Here is a 16,763-nt window from a genome sequence, read left to right as displayed (position 1 = left end):
CGTAAATTGTCCCCTTAAGCAATGAAACTTGCCTCTCACAGTGTGATATGGTGGGCGTTGTGGAAAAACCCCTACAAGTGCAATTCTGCCTGAGCCCACAGCCCCCATCACTTACAGCCAGCCCTACGGTTTTCAGGGCCGAGCACCATCCATCAGAGCCAGGCCCGCCAACTGCATGCTCTTTAGAGCCAGGTTGAAGGGCACAGCCGCGAGTCAACTTTGTCCACCACCCTCACCCACTCTGAATTTATCTTCTGTTCTCATGGGGTGATAAAAGCAAAAGAAAGGGGTGGGACATAGTCATGTAGCAAGCATAAGACACTGGGTCCCATCGCCCAACACCGAATGGAGGCGGGCACAAGAAGCACAGCTATAAAAAGTTGTACAACGTGACTGCACCCCATCTTGCCATTTTGTTTCCTAGGGAAATCAAACTGTTTTGTCATGATCCAGTGAAAAACTGTAGCTGGGTTTTCAGCCTCGTGAACTCAAAATAATTCATTTCTCTCCCATTCATACAGTGCCCAAGTCTCCATTTCTCCCTCCGTAGCAAGACAGAAATCATTATCAGATTATGCCACATCCTGGAATGTGCCCAGCGTGTCTGGCCTCTGAAGGCTGCTTCCAGTGAGTCTCAGAGACCAAGTGGGGTCTGGCGTTTCAAAGCCTGGGAAAGCATCCGTTAGTGACTTCTCTAGGAGGCTGCCAGCCAAAAAACAAAGGCAGCAAGTGTTATTAAAGCCACCCACTGATATGGACAAGAAAGTGGATTTTTGATGCTGCTCAGAAAGCCATGCAAGTGGATAGATGAGAGAGGGAGAAAGAAAGAGAGGAAGAGAGGGAGAGAGAGGGAGTGGGGAGAGAGAGAGAGGGAAAGGGAGAGAGAGAAGGTCTGGTAAGGCTCAGAAGAAACTCAGCAAGGTCACTGTACAGGAAGACCAAGAGGTAGGATTTTCATTTTTGAAGATATTTTTAGATTTTTAAAATTATTTTATGTGTGTGGGTGTTTGCCACACACATATCTATGCACCACAAAAGAGGGAATCCAATTCCCTAGGACTAGAGTTATAGACAGTTGTAAGCCACCATGTGGGTGCTGGGAAATGAACTAGGGTCCTTTGCAGAAACAACCACCAAGGCAACTCTCCAGCCCTCTATTTGGTTTCTGCCCATGTTTTATTGAGTATGTGAACACGCATTACTTTTGCCATTAATTTTAAAAGTTAAAATATGGAAGAGAAAAATGACCAACATTTTCTACATTACCAAGTCCTAATACTTAGCACACAGAGGCAATTTTTTGTCCTACACCCAGAGGCAAGATTGGCTTAGGAAAAGGCCTTGAGCTACCAGAATACTGAAGTTTCCCAGTTCCAATGACTTCTAAGCAAGTAGCCAGAATTTCCTGATACGCTTAGAAGCGTTGGCTGTTGAGTCCCTGCTACCAGCCCCTGAGATGGCACCACTCCTTTTTCTCCTTAGAAGCAGGGCCCTGAGAGATGACCCTAGGATCATCTTTCCTGGCACTCAGCCAGCACACTCACCAGAAATTTGGCTCAAATCTAGGAACAGCTTCTGCATTTACTTTTCGAGCAGAGGACTACCCACAGAGAGAAAAACAAACAGGAGAAACAAGAGTACTGTGAGTCTCCAGGGACATATAGTTTGGCCTGGAGGCAGCCAAGAGAATTGCCTTTGGCTACTCACTTAGGGGGAAAATGCCTGTCTCAAATAGTATGTCAAGCTACAGTTCAGGTGGATGTATTTAAAACGTCAAAGTCATAAAACAACAGTAAGAAAATGTAAGTGAATGTCCATGTAGTCTGATGATTGAGGTATTGTTCCAGCTCACTGTCTTCTAAACACAGTGAAGAATTAGACACCCTCTCATAGACACAGGCCTTTCCTGACAAGGGTTACAGGGGGAAAAAGTTAAAAAAAGAATGCGTACTGGTGAGTGCACAAAAGAGAAACAGACAAGACTGTGAAGTAAGAGAATTCTGCAAGGAAAGATCAGTGGTTAGACAGGGGGACACTCTCAGGGCAAATCTAAGCTGGAGCCTGCAAGATGAGGAAGATGATAACAGCAGCGCTGGGAACACTTCTGTACTAGTGGAAGAGTTCCAAGAGCTTTGCATGAACTGACCTACTTAAGCCTACCAACCCGTATGAAGATGGGTCCAAAGTCACAAGCCAGGAAGTCTAAAAAGTAACTTCCTGTTGAGAGCTAATGAACAAGAGTGATCCTCAAACACCAGGGTCTAGAGTCTTCATTCTAGAACGGCCTCTCTGCTACAAGGGGTGTGTGTGTGTGTGTGTGTGTGTGAGAGAGAGAGAGAGAGAGAGAGAGAGAGAGAGAGAGAGAGACATAAATACTCCAGCCAAATGAACAGCACCCATAGAGTCCCAGAGGCAGAAAAAGGTTGGCATGTTCCCTGCCAACCAAGCACGGGAACACAGCGTTGGAGGGTGACAAGGGGTGGGGATGGAGAGCAGGCAGATCGCGCCCCACCTTGCAGGCCATGTTAGACTGTCAGGATGGGTTCAGGCAGGGGTGTGCCGAGTGGGACCACACCTGAAAGAATTACAAGACAACAGCGCAGAGACTACAGCATTCCTGCTTCCCAGTGCATCTGCGCAGAAACAATAAAGGAAAATAAACGCTCAGCTGTCTGAAATGTTTCCATACAGTTAAAAGCAGCAAGCATGATTCAAGCCCCCCCCCCGCAAAAAAAAAAAAATGACTAATACTTCTATAGTAAGATACTTTAGAAGAAAAACATTCTGGTAAAGTAGAAACAAAAACAACTGTTTCTCTAGAGAAATGGGCAAAGTGCATGAACAGAAAAATCCACACAAGAGAAAAAGATCTACAGACGAATGCATCAGATACAGTTTATATGTTCATAAAGCTCCATGAACTTGGTTTTGTTACTGCTTTAGCTGTGGGCATTTCTTGGGAGGGGAGGATGTGCTATGCCACATGCATGGAGACCAGAACTTGTAGGAGGCGGCTCTCTCCTTCCACATGTGGGTCCTGGGAAAGGCCCACAGGCCACCAGGCCTGGCAGCAGATGCCACCTGCTGAGCCGCATCAGTCCCCCATTTTTTAAAACACTTCTTTGGTGTGGGGGTGAGGGGTGGTGTGTGTGGGCACCATGCCGCACCTATCAGAGGACAGCTTGTGGGAGTCACTCAGCTCTCGCCTTCCACCACGTGGATCTCAGGAACAGAAGCCAGGCCACGAGGCTTGGCGGTGATACCTTTACACACTAAGCCATCTCTCCTGCCCCCTTATTCTGTTTTAAATCTGTTCCCCCCTCCTCATAAGATAGATATGGGAAGAGAGACTTCCTACATAGTGTCAGAAGGACTGTAAGCTGGTTTAGCCTTCCAGGCAACATCGACTTTGACTTTGTGGAAAAGCTTAGACTGGCCTTAAACATACAGTTAGAAGGATGAATATGAAACTCAGTTCAAAGAGACTTGTTAAGTACAGTACATTTCTAAACTCAACTCCTCAATCACCTTTGACAGCTACAAAGTAGTGACTTGTTGGTGTGGAAGGTTTACCCTTTGTCGACTGGTAAAAGCAGGGGAAGGCTTGCATTTAAACTCTGATTTAGCACATACATAGTAACACTGGGAGTTCAGTGATCTGACACAGGTATGACCACACCGTTTTCTTTTGTGGCTCTGGAGATGAAACCCAGGACTTCCAGCATGCTGGGCAAGCACTCTGCTACTGGACGCCCTTCCCAGCACTGATGGTACATTTATACTTGGTTACTTTTCTTTGTTTTACTTTTTCTCCATTCGCTACACATTATTCTTAATAATAAACAAAGCTGTTTTTCTGAAATGACTACAATTTTGAGGCCAGCCTGGGCTACAGTGAGACTCTCTTGCAAACAAACAAATGAGCAAAAACAAAAAAGCCAAATCTTTAAGGGGGAAAAAAAAAAAGATCAATCAACCACCATGAAATGTTACACAATGACAGCAGTTCTCAAACTGCAGGTCACAACTCTGCTGGGGTCACATATTACAGTTTGTAACAGAAAATCACAGTTAGGAAGCAGCAATGGAATAATTTTATGGTTGGGGTCACCATGACTTGGGGAACTCTTTTAAACACTGAGAACCACTGGTCTATTAGAACCGCCTTGGAGCGAAGGTTCGATGTAGGCTGGGGATGAACTACAGCAATGGGAGGAAGGATTCTGGAGCCATCACTGAGGCCAGCATCATTTCAAGGTTCCAGAAAACACTTGTGGAGCCCAGCCCTGAGTGAGCAAAGGCTTTTCAAAGCCAACCCTGGACCGCTCTCCCTGCTTCTCCATCAGTCAAGGCACTGTGTGTCCACCTGAGCAGCTACCAAAGCTGTCACTGACTCCCGCAAACCAAGAGCACAGCCTGACAGCCACTTTGACCCCAGACACAGTGTCAGAGTGGGTGGTGCAAGCAACTGGGGAGCTCCTCTTTGCTGATACGGCATCTATGCCTGTCCCAGACTGAGCAGAAGCATCGGCATCCTTCCCAGTGGCTTCAGCTGCTGGCAAATCCGATGCCTCAGCCCCCTCAAGTGGAGCTGCGGGGTACGCTGCCGGTCCAGCCTCTTGCAGAGCAGAGCCCTCTGACTGATTGATCTAAAGCTCACACCCTACCATCTTTTGATCTTCACTAACAATTACTTCTGCCTTTTGTGAGGGGCCTTGGCATCAAACAAGTTCCAAAATCCTAGCTAAAGGAAGTTAAGGCAGGCGGATCCCAATCTGAGGTCTGCCTGGGGCTCTGACAGGAGTTTTAAGTACCCATTTCTCATAAATGTTCCTTTTTGACCTCAGTGCTCCCAAGTCTGTGTGCTCTTGGCTTTGAGAAAACACACTTTCTATCTCAGTGATGCATTTGGAGCTGGGGCTGGGGGCTGGGAAGGGAGATGCCTCAACGGGTAAAGCCCGGGGACCGGACGTTATGTCCCCATTGCTCATATAAAAAGCTACACATGGTGGCACATGCTTTTGATTCCAGCGCTGAGCAGGCAAAGAAGTGTGATCTCTGTGGCTCGCTAGCCAGCCAGCTACCCTAGCCTAATCAGAAAGCCCCAAACCAGTGAAAGATCATGTCTCAAAAACAGGGTAGATGGATCCTGAAGAATGACAGCTGGCCTTTACATGCAAGAGTACACACACACACATACACTTATTTTTAAAAGAATGAATTTTTAGATTTCCCAAAATACAGTGAGTGATTGGGTTGTCATATACCAGTCCTCCAAGCTGCATAAATATATAAATTATGAATCAATTTTTCAGGTAGGGTATGGGGATTGAGGTGGTCTCAATAAGAATGGCTCCCATAGGCTCATATAGGTTTGACCTTATAGGAGTAGGTGTGGCCTTGTTGAAGGAAGTGTGTCACTGGGGGTGGGCTTTGAGGCTTCAAAAGCCCATACCATGCCCAGTCTCCTATGGATGTTGATACACTTCTCAGCTACGGCTCCACCACCCGCCTGCATGCCGCCAGGCTCCCCGCTATGGTGACAGCGGCCTGAACCTCTGAAACTGTATGCAAGGCCCCCAATCATACAAGTTGCCTTGGTCACGGTGTTTCTTCACAGTGGAGCGGCGACAAAGACACGGCTACAGCTTGGTAGGTAGAGTACTTTTGTCACATGCCATGTAAACTGGTTGTGGTGACACACAGCAGTAGTCCTGGCACTCAGGACTCAGGAGATGAAGCTACGAGGATCAGAAGTTCAAAGTCGGTTGGCAGGATGGCTCGGAAGGCAAAGGTCCTTCCTGAACCAGCCTGGTGACCTGATGCAATCCATGGACCCCATGTTAACATGGAAGGGGAGGGGTCAGCTCTACAAAGCTATTCTAACCCTCCAACACACACATATGTTAAGACACTCTCAGCCCTACACACCCATAATGGACAGCACGGGTAGTCACCCATGCATGCATGTACTCACTCACACATGCGCACTACACAGCCCTCATCCTATCAACACTAGTCACACTAATAATAATGTTTTAAAAAGAAGCTCAGGGTCATCCCAGTCTATATAGGGAGCTTGAGGCCTGGGATATAAGAGTTCCTGACTCAAACAGCAGAGGAGGAAATTCTCTCCCTTTAATCTTCCTTCAACTCTTTGGGCACTGAGGCCCTAGCCTCAATTTCCCCATTATGTGAGTGTGCTCCACACAGTTCCCCTGTCATACAGGCACAAACTTCCCCTTCCCAACCCTGCTGCCCTCTCCTGGGAACATCAGCTTCGCTCTTCCTTTCCCAGGACATCTCCAGCCCTGGCTCTCCCCACCCTCCACGCTGTGGCCTGACTTTATGCGTGGAACATTAAGAATGAAGATTAGGAACACGATGACAGAAGTCTAGGGCGCACCTAGGGTACACTCCAGCTCTGTCACTAACCATTCCACAACCTGCAGTGAGCAAAACACTTAATCCTCCAAGTCAATCTCCTCCCCGGTAAAAACAGGTTAATAACAGCTGCTCCACCTCCCTCACAGGGACACAGTGACGATCAAACGAATATGCTTGTCGTGTGTGTGTGTGTGTGTGTGTGTGTGTGTGTGTGTGTGTGTGTCCAACGGCCTGGTTATCCCTGTTTCTACTCTGCCATTATACTTAAACTCTCTGTATCAGCTGAGGCAGGGATGGCTCTGTGTGAGGTTCAGCTCATCACAGCCAAGGCTAACAATATGAAGACATCACTGGTTTAGTTTCTACTGTGAATTTCTAATTTGGTAACAATCAAAATTCAAAACAAGCATAGCCTTTTCTTTTCTCTTAATTACGTGAGCATATACTTCTAGAAGACAGCTATACTAGACAACAATTACTGAGCACGTACGGAGCCAGGCACCATCCTAAAGTGTTTTACAAGGGAGGTCTTACTGTTATGTATTTACATTGTGCTGATGGGGAAAATGAGGCAGGCTAGCCTCCCTGTGATCTGAACCCAGGCATCTTACTCTAGGGCCTGCACCTGAGACACTGTCCTGTGACTCCATTAGTGATGACACAGAGAGAGATTGGGGGGGCGGGTGAGGGCCTCTAGAATGCTGGGGGAAGACGCTATACGCTCAAGAACTCTTGGCATCTCTACAGTCAACGCTGTTCCTTCAGGTGTTGCTGGCCATCACTGGTCACTCTTCTATCCTGAAGCCAAGGAGCCTCACTGGCACAGCTTTCTGAAAACCAGCCAGAAGAGTGTCCCACCAACCCCAGAAAGGCCATGGTAGCAATTCATTCTACAGAAACGATCACACATGGACAACAAATACTCCAGTAGCGAGGCTTCTAAAATTATAGAAAGAGAAGTGACGTGTATATCCTAGAAAAAGATAGAGTAGAAAGACCAAGCATTACAAAGTCAGATGAAGTGGTCTGGAAAAAGAAATTAATGAGCGTGTGGTTGAAATGTGTGGGGCAGCCTATTGGTTGGGCCTGTTATCTCACCAGCCCGAGTTCACAAGGTTTACAAGCATGGACTAGTCACTTAATTTCACTTAAGTGAGCGTCAATTTTCTCAGATGCAAATGGTGACAAAAGTACTGACCTCATCAGTAATAAACTGGCAGGCCGGAGAGATGGTTCTGCAGGTAAAAGCACCTGGCGTGCCAACCCCATCACCTGAGTTCAGTACCCACAATCCACAATGGACCCAGCCCTGAAAGCTGTCCTCTGACCTTTGCATGCACACACATGCACAAACAATAATAAAGGAAAAAAGAAATACTCTTTAAAGGAGCCAATAAATTAACCCCTACAAAGGGGATGGTGTGGAGCCTGGCACAGGGCAGGAATGTGGTAAATGTCAATCATTTCTAAACCAATCTAGTAAATGAACCACACATACTACATAAACTGGGAAAATAACTCAGTGAAATGTTAACATCTCTGAAAGAGGGACAATATTTTTCTTTTAAATCCCCTGTATTTTTGCTTTTGTCATTTGAATTGAGCCAGCAATATACTATTTAAGCATTTTCATTTATTTCAAGTAGCCTTAATAATACTCCTCCTGGTCTAATAAATTCTTTCCAGTATAATCCAGTCTATGCATACTGTGTTTATGGAAATGGAGTATTTTATTGATTTAATCTGAGGAGTAATACATTTTGCCTCCATTCTTCAGCGTCAAACAGCCTGCTCATATTTCATCCTATAAAAATATTTTCTGCCCTCATATACGTTTTCAGATTAAGAGCATTCTGAATAGAATATTAGAACATAAAAACCTGTGGAAGGGAATGGATTAATGTCTGTAAAAAGTAAAGCTATAGGAGACAAACATGACAACTTTGTGGCGGCTATCAGATAAAAAATATAACCTTACCTTAATCACGTAAGGGCAGAGGTTACGGCAATAAACATCTCAACTCCACAGACAACTTCCTAGTATGGCCAGAAGATGGACTCAATTCAGCAGCTCAGCAGTCCGTCCGGGATGGCCACAACCATTCTGAAAGGGAAAAGATCTCACTGAGGGAAGTGTGACTAAAGTAATCTCCTTTCTCCGTTCAAACATTTCAGAAATCAAACCTCGACCTCTTTCCTGCTAGGGTGGAACAGGATAAAGAACTGAGAAACTGCAAAAACCAGTCTCTCTGCTCTAGGTAAAAGCTGGCCCGCCACTCTTAGGGTGATTTACCCTCACCCCTTCAAAGAAAAGGGCTCCGACCTTCACCGCCTTTCATCCTCAGTCGTTAGCATTCTCCTGTCCATGTATTTGCTAAGATCTGCATAGGTCAGCCATGCACTCCAGCACTCTTCACATTGTTTCCTGTCATTTTACACTCGGACCACTCCACCATCAACCCCTACACGGCAGTTCCTGAAGATAAAAACCTTGAGACTGTCACTCGCCCGAGCTCTCCACCAGACCTAATTCCACCATCATCTTTCCTTGAGCTGCTTCCTTTTCCACTGCCTGTTACTGAATCCATCAGCATGCTGATTGTGTCTGTGACTTCTTCACAGTCTGTAGCCTGGACTCTTCCTGTAGACTGCCATCTGCCAGCTCTCTTGCATAGAACTGCTTTCTCCCTATCGCCTGTGCAACCGTGAACAGCTCACCCTCGACCCAGAGCTCCTGGTTTACACAATAAAGAACCGAAGCCAGAGGGCAATGGCAGCATGCCTTTAATTCCAGCACTTGGGAGGCAGGGCAGGCAGATCTCTGTGAGTTTGAGGCCAGCCTGGTCTACACAGCGAGCTCCAGGACAGGCAGGGATACACAGAGAAACCGAGTCTCAAAAGACAAAACAAACACAAAACTCCACAACAACAACAAAAAGAACCGATACAGATGCCAGCTTTCACAACTCATGGCTCAGTGAAATCAGAGGTCCCTGGGTATGAATCGTGGCCCCAACACTGCAGAATGGAACCAGGTTATGTCTGCTCTGCCAAAACCCCCAGCTTCACTATGGTGAAGAGGAGAGTGCCTCCTGGAGGCTGCTGTTAAATTAGAAGAGCAGAGTCCTGCATCTCACAGATCCCACCACAGGTAAAACGGCACCAGCTGGTCCCATCCCACCTAACAGACTACCACCAACCCTCAGGCCCTCTGGCCTTAAAACATCTAAACCCCAAGTCCTCTTTTACTCAAATCCTTAGTGTTAAAGGGTTTGTCTTCTGCCAAATAGAAACTCCTCTGCTGGCTTTCAGTTCTCCCATGATCCACCACCGTCACACTGACTACGTGCCACCGGTTTCCAGCTCCTCCTGTTACAGGGAGACTAGTCTGACTAACCAAAACCAAGCATTCTTACATCCTCCCTGTGTGATTATCACGTCCCTTTTTGAGACACAGGCTCGGGTCCCCGGCTACAGCAACGCTCACCACCCACATACCTTAACAGTCACACACCCACCAACATTACTGTCCAGTGTGACACTGTGTATCAAGTTTAACTGTGCAGCTGGAAAGAGATTGTTCAGATTAAGTTTTTCACTTCAGTGTAGACGGTATTAGGGTTTTTTAGAAGTCAATTCTCCAGCAGGGCTGGCACTTTTTTTTTTTTTTTTAATGAAATACTGACTTTATTTACAAGCCCAGGCCCAAGCCCACAGTTCAGTGCCAAGACAGGCTAGCTTGGGTTCTGGTGGAGACGTCATCGAGAGCCTTGCTCACCTCATACCCTTTTTTGTCATTGTTGTTTCTTTTCTAATAAAGGTGGGAAAATTCAATTCTCTTCTGAATCAGCTCAGATTCAGGGGCTCTCTGAGATCAACAGGCCTTTACTAAAAGGATTTTGAAGGTTTTCACCACAAAGGAATAATAAATGCTCGAGGAGATCTATGGACCTGGATTTGAATCATTCATAATGTGTATTTTCGAAATAGATTGTTACCCAGCTGTGGACAGCTTTTGTATGCCAGGTTCAATCACCAGCGGGTACCAGCCACAGCGGGTACCAACCACCTGCTGGGTCACGTAGGTCCTGGGATACACACGCTGTGAATATGGCTCAGCACATTTGTAGAAGACACTCACAGGCAGTGGTGTCCATAGGCTGAGTACCACTCACAGTCCAGTCGGTTTAAGGATCTATCTGATCTTGGAGCCGGAAGATGAGTTTTAAGTGTGTCCAATAATCTCATGCCAAAGTGAACACATTCTAATTTCAAATGGCAACTCATAACCAAGCACCAACAATAACCTCCCCAAGGAAAAGACGATGGGTTACTATGATTGTAGCCCAAAGATGATGGAGAAAGAACAAAAGGAAGGTCTTGAGGGAGGAATGAGTAGAAGATACGGTGAAGTGTCAAGGGATTCCAGAAGAGTATGTGATGGAGGAGAAATGGAGCCACTACAAAGGTGAGAGAACCATGCCAACAGCAGAGGCACGCAAACGTAAAGAGATGAGCGGTCTATGGAAACTCATGGAAGCCTTGGCCTTGGGAAACGGGAAGCAGCAAGTGGCTCCCAGGTGCAATTTTCAATATGGCTGACAGAACCTGCCTGTGGCAGAGGGCTAAGGAAGACGCAGGCGGACAAAGGGAAACAGTAGTTTTGTCCGTCATGAACTCTACAGTTAAGTGCTAGTCACTTTCAAAGACTGCCTCACCTAACAGTCTGATCTAAACACCTACATTATTTAGTTTCATCCCTGCCCCTGTGAGAGAAATCCTGACAGAGAGGAAGGTCTTGTTTGGACGGACCTGTTTCAGAGGGTGGAGCAGCTAGGTCCATGTCAAGGTGGGCCAGGAAACTGAGAGCACTGGCAGGATATGGTGTGCTGCGTGGTGATGATCTACTTCCTCCAGCCAGATCCCAGACCCCGAAGTTTCCACCAGGTTCCCTAAATATCACCACAGGCTAGAGACTCTTCAGTTCCAAGCTGCCGCAGCACCTACGTTTATCCTCCTCCATGGCCCCCTTAGTTCTCCACTCGGAGTCTGACCACAGACGAGAATGGCTTGCAAACCCTGCTCTGGCAACACCACCCTGCTTGCCTGGTTTTGTCGCCCCGAAAAATCCTACAGAACCATTCGGCACCTTACGCCATCAACCCTGGAGAGCTGGCATTCAGTCTACTGCTTCAGGAACACGATGGTTACACAGATAAAAGACGACAGATATGACAAACCAACAGCGCAATGTTGGGTAATTTGTATAGCTAATGCTCGATTAGTTTAAAAGTAACATGTTCACTTTCAAAATAGTGTTTGTTCTCCCCTACAGGCTCAGAAAATTCGAGAGTTAAAAATGTTTTAAGTGCTGTCAGCATCTTGTTAAATCTCCTCCCACTTTGCTTCACACGCAGGGCCAATTTATAAACATAATACACAAACGGGAATTATCTAGTCTTATTTGTAACCGGCTTTTCCCATTTATTTTAATGGAAGCATCATGTCATTTCTACGTCTTCATTTTAATGACTTCATGAGATTTTATTTTATAAGTCCCCTTTGACTCTGCGAGATAATCTCTAGGCTTTGATTGTAAAGTGATGCTGAGTTGGATACCTTTTCACACACCGTTAGTTATTTTTCCAGAAAAGTGGCAGGGCAAGGATATGAAACACGAAGCTGATAGTGTGAAAAGCCGCCTGGAAGAATGTCAGATCCCACGTCAGTGGCAATACCCTCTAATACACTTCGAACTCAGTGTGCACTGAAGTTGAATGCATTTTACCTTCTCATACTGCTTGGTCACGCCCTTTGCTGGTTTTCTACCTGCGTGTCTCCCCTATGCGTTTACTACCCCATCAGATCAGTGACTTTATCCACTTGGTATCCCTGATCGGGAACTTTTCATTGCAAGAAGCAAAATCTACTGAAGCCTCTGAGGCTCAGAAAAGATCTGTGGTGTGGGTCTCACGAGTCTTCCATATAGAAAGACGCCAGCAGGTGACCTTTTGTCTTGCTGGTCGGTAGTTTCCCTCGCTTATGTTTTTCCAAACGAGGACCATCTCTACTTTACTGGCTTATTTTGAAGATCACAGAAAATCGAGGTAAGCTCACGAGTTAAAGTACTCTTCATAAAAACAAATGAGCAAACAAGATCACCCCTACTTACTAAGCAACAGTTGCCTTATCATTCTAACCCCCCAGGGGACTGTTAGGTAGGCCAGCACACAATAGAGTGACAGACCTTTATGTTTAGATGCGAGCACATGGGGTTGGGACGAAGGCTTACCAAGTGCTTGCTGTACAAACGTGAAGACCTGGGCTCAGCCTCCCGGCACCTATGTAAAAGCAGGGTGTGACAGCGCACACGCAAGAACAGCAAGCCATTGGTAGCAACGTGCACTGGAGAAGGCGCGCACACCGAGCCATCTACTGATTCTTAGGAGTCTTCTCCGCTGTGTCTTTGGTCTCTCAGCTCTAATCCCGGAGGCCACGCCCACCCTTTTCACCAGCTTCAAACAGCTCCTAGCTCCATCCATTCTGTTGAGCATCCCTAGCAAACTCAGTCTCTAGTAAACTCACTTCTCTCCCTTTTAGTTTTGTTATTCTTAAGGGTCATTGTGATTTAAAAACAAAAAAAACAAAAAAGTATTTTTGGCTGGGAACCAAGGCCACTCTATCAGCCACTCAACAGCAAACGGTTCCTTTTTTCCCGAAGGTCCTTGAGCAGCTTATCCGTTAGTGAGGTCTAGTAGCAGTGCACACCTGAAACCCTTTTGTCAAAGGTGAAGCCGAACTCTGTAAATATTTTATGTACAGCCCGTGCTGCCACCCTAGATACCAACGGCTTCACTGAACTCTCTGGCAGACACTGTTTCCATCAATGCCGGGCACAGGCTTTGTCATCCTACAGGCACCTTCCGCCCACTTAGTCCTAATTATCTACCCTAAATGTCTAGTTTATTTTCTACTGTGCTAGCTGTGCTGTGGGCAAGGAAGGATCTGAAATTAGGACAAAAGGAGGCAGCTGACTGCACTCACAGTTCTCTTTGCCGAGGCCTGAGGGCAAAAGTACACGGCTATGTGACCCTGGAAGATAGGTTTTTATCTTAGTGGAACCAAGAGACTCATTGCAAGGGAGGGAAAACACACACTTTGGTTAATTTGTTGGAGATTTAAAGACAAAGCTAGAAATGTCAAAGCTAACACGTGTTCGAGAGAAAAAGTTTCCAAATTGGCTTTGGAAAGGCAATCAACTGTCCTGAATTCCCCTGCCACCTGATAGCAGGTACAGGCCCATGCATCTCAGAAGCCATGAGTAAGTGCATCTGGCATTCTTTCTGTGTGGCGGTAGCCGCAGAAGCTACAGAGAACTCTGGCGGTGTGCTCGGGAGAAGCAGAGCGGATAGATCACCCAGCACGTAGGTAGCTCATCACTGACCTGGGGGCAGGAGGCCTGCCAGCGTTTTTCTCTTTTAACTTCCACTTACATATGGCTCTGGCTCCCCAGTTTCAGGGGGTCTACAATAGTAGGGCCTCGTCTGCCCTCTGGCCATAGCCACAGAAGAGTGGGAAGCCCCCAAGAGAGAGCCCAGATGCTGAAGATATACTTGAGTAGCCAACATGCCCTCAAAGTGGCCCAAAAGTGACAGAGAGCAGGGTTAATACAGGACCAAAGGTCTTCGTGACATCGTGAAATCAGGTCTGGAAGCTTGACACAATCCCAGGAGGATGTGGGAAGAGTCTTGGCAATAGCCAAGGTGAACCTTGTCACCTAGAGAGAGATGCTCACATTAAGTCACCTTAGGAAAAATGCAATAGTCCCTATGCCTCCGGCCTGTGGACTAAGATTTACCCCCAACTCAAATCAACTCTCAAGTAAACAAAGCAGTCAAGAGGGAAGGGGTTTGATGCACAGAGTCCGTATGTTCTTAGCTCTGTGTCATTGGCTTTGGTCATTCTCAATAAAGGAGGCTTTTAAAGAAGACACCTGTGAGAAGGCTTAGACCACGAAGCCTTTCACTTGTCATCACCGCTGTTTAAAATGTCTGCACTAACAGAGCCAGGCATGGCTGAAAGTGTCAGGTGCTGACAGCCATGGGAGCGGCCTCAGGAACAGAGCAACTAGAAAGTGAAGCACGCTCCTCTGCTTAACATCAGCCTAGAGCCCAAGAAGCGCATTCCCCTAGAGTGGGGCCGATGAGTAAGTCCACAGTCCACACTAATGGCACGTGCGGGGACAATGCCTCCGTCCTTCTACGCAATCGGTGGCCTCTTTGGGGTTTTCTGGTGAAGCCATCGATAGTGTCAAAGAGAGGTCAGCTTCCCACCTCCTAACATACTCCCTGTGTCCCGGTTTCACTTCTGTTGCTGCGGCAAACAGCCTGACGGAAAGCAACAGAGGGAGCAAAAGGGCTTATACAGAGCGGGTCTGCAGAAAGCTGGGGACAGAGCTGAGAAAAGTGGGGACAATAGGTTTGCTTTGAGGCTCCCAGGCTTGTAGGAGTATTTCAGGATCCTAATAAATTCATTCCTAAGTTGGTTTTGCTTGGTAGACTGGTTAACCCTTTCCCTCTCTCTAGCTTGCTTAGAGACCACAGATAATTGGATCTTGGTCTTTAATTCAGTTGGTCTTTGTCCTTTAATTGGTAATTTAACGTTTTTCTTTGAAAGATGTTTACAAATTCCTATAATTTTGTTCTTTTTCCAGTTGGCAAACTGAAATCAGAAACAAGCTGAAGGATTCGGGTATCTGGTAAAGTAGAACGCATACCAAAATTAGAGGAGATTTTGGAAGGCCACTACATATTAATAAATGGAAAAACTCATTGAGAAGATACAATAATTATAAACATGCATTGCTGAACACTGGGGCTCCAATTTCAGCAATAAAAATCAATTTAGTCCTGATATAATAACATCTTTGGATACGACATTGAAACTAAAAATCAACAAAGAAACTGAAGAGTTAAGTCACACCAGTGATCAAATGGACTGAAACAAGGTTATCTACAGAATACCTCACATACCAGGTAACAAAATACATTCTTCTCTGCAGCCCAAGGGACCATCTCTAAAACAGGCTATGTTCTAGGCCATGAAAAAGTTTTAACAGATACAAAAGAATCCAAATAATTCCCACATCTTATCAGACCAGAGTAAACTTAAAAACAAATAAACAAACAAAACTGAAGCCAACAGCAACAGAAACTTCAAAAACTACACAAATGCAAATTCTCAGAGGCATGTGACTACTATGTGACAATTACATTTTTTTTAAAATATTATGCTTAAAACTAGTACTTCAAATATCATGCTTCAAAATCTGACCGTCAAATCTGTCAAATCCGACTGTTCCCATTCTGCCTCAGCAGACCATCTGAATGAGGAGGTTCAGGGCAGAGCCTGTGAGTTGTGTCCCTAACGAGTCCGCAGGTGACCCTGCTTGGAGTCCAGAGAGCACACTTAGGGGCAAAAGATGCCGGATGCAAACACTGCAGATCAAGACACTTACTACCAGGCGGGCAAGGGATATTAATGGCTTACAAGATAAGGTTCCTAGGTCTAAAATAAAATCAGTTTCAGAAGTACCAAGTTTATCTCAAGCTTCCTGTATCTCTGAGGAGTGCCAGCTTGCACAGCCTCTGAGTGAAATCCTGCCGCTCCCTGTGACCCTCAGCAAAGAGCCAAGCAGACATCCGAGGCTGGAACTGAGAAGGGCAGACGGCTCCAGGAAGTGCCACAGTGCCCGGGACACAGGGGACGAGAAAGCACAGCAGAGCGGAGATACTAATTCAGCTCGCTTTTCTCAACTCTGTGGCTCCCCTCTGCGCTCCGTGAGGCTGCCTTTGTGGTTCTAAGGAAGGCTGTCTCTGCCAGTTCTCAAAGGAGGCTGCTTCCACTGCTGTTGGCATGGAGAAGCCCCTGTGATTTTATGGGGTAAGACTCCTTCCACCACAAAAGACAAAATCCAGGTCGCCCTGGCATACACCCTGAAGCTCAGGGCTGTGGTGGATGCATGAGCCGCTCATCCCCTCCCTGGCTCCTCCAAAAGCCTTACTTTGTGCCCTGAGCCTCTAATGAAAGTCAGCCGCAGTCACAGAGACAAGAAATGCATTGTTGCTGTAAGTCAACCCATCCTCACAGCAAACCTTTCCCAACCGTGTGCTCACCTTGTAAAGCGGGAGGAGCGACCTTCCACCTTCAGCCAGAGTGGGAGGAGCAACCCTCCAACCTCAGCCACTTTTCTTTTTCCTGTGTGTGTGTGTGTGTGTGTGTGTGAGAGAGAGAGAGAGAGAGAGAGAGAAGTAACAGCATATATGTGTGTGCAACACGGGCATGCCTGATGCTCATGGAAGCGAGAAAACTGCATC

General features: G+C 46.4%; 1 protein-coding gene across 4 annotated transcripts in view; it reads right to left on the bottom strand.

The window, feature by feature from the left end:
* Window positions 1-16,763, bottom strand: part of Kank1 (KN motif and ankyrin repeat domains 1) — a 184,293-nt gene that overhangs the window by 109,586 nt on the left and 57,944 nt on the right. For all 4 annotated transcript variants that reach the window (XM_021627567.2, XM_021627576.2, XM_060387865.1 and 1 more), the window contains exon 2: window positions 8,366-8,491. The gene's annotated coding sequence lies outside the window, so the exon portion shown is untranslated. The remainder of the gene's footprint in view (window positions 1-8,365; window positions 8,492-16,763) is intronic.

Source organism: Meriones unguiculatus, chromosome 1 (assembly GCF_030254825.1).
Source record: "Meriones unguiculatus strain TT.TT164.6M chromosome 1, Bangor_MerUng_6.1, whole genome shotgun sequence".
Taxonomy (NCBI): domain Eukaryota; kingdom Metazoa; phylum Chordata; class Mammalia; order Rodentia; family Muridae; genus Meriones; species Meriones unguiculatus.
Note: the sequence above shows the minus strand (reverse complement) of the source record. Positions and strands in the feature narration are given on the sequence as shown.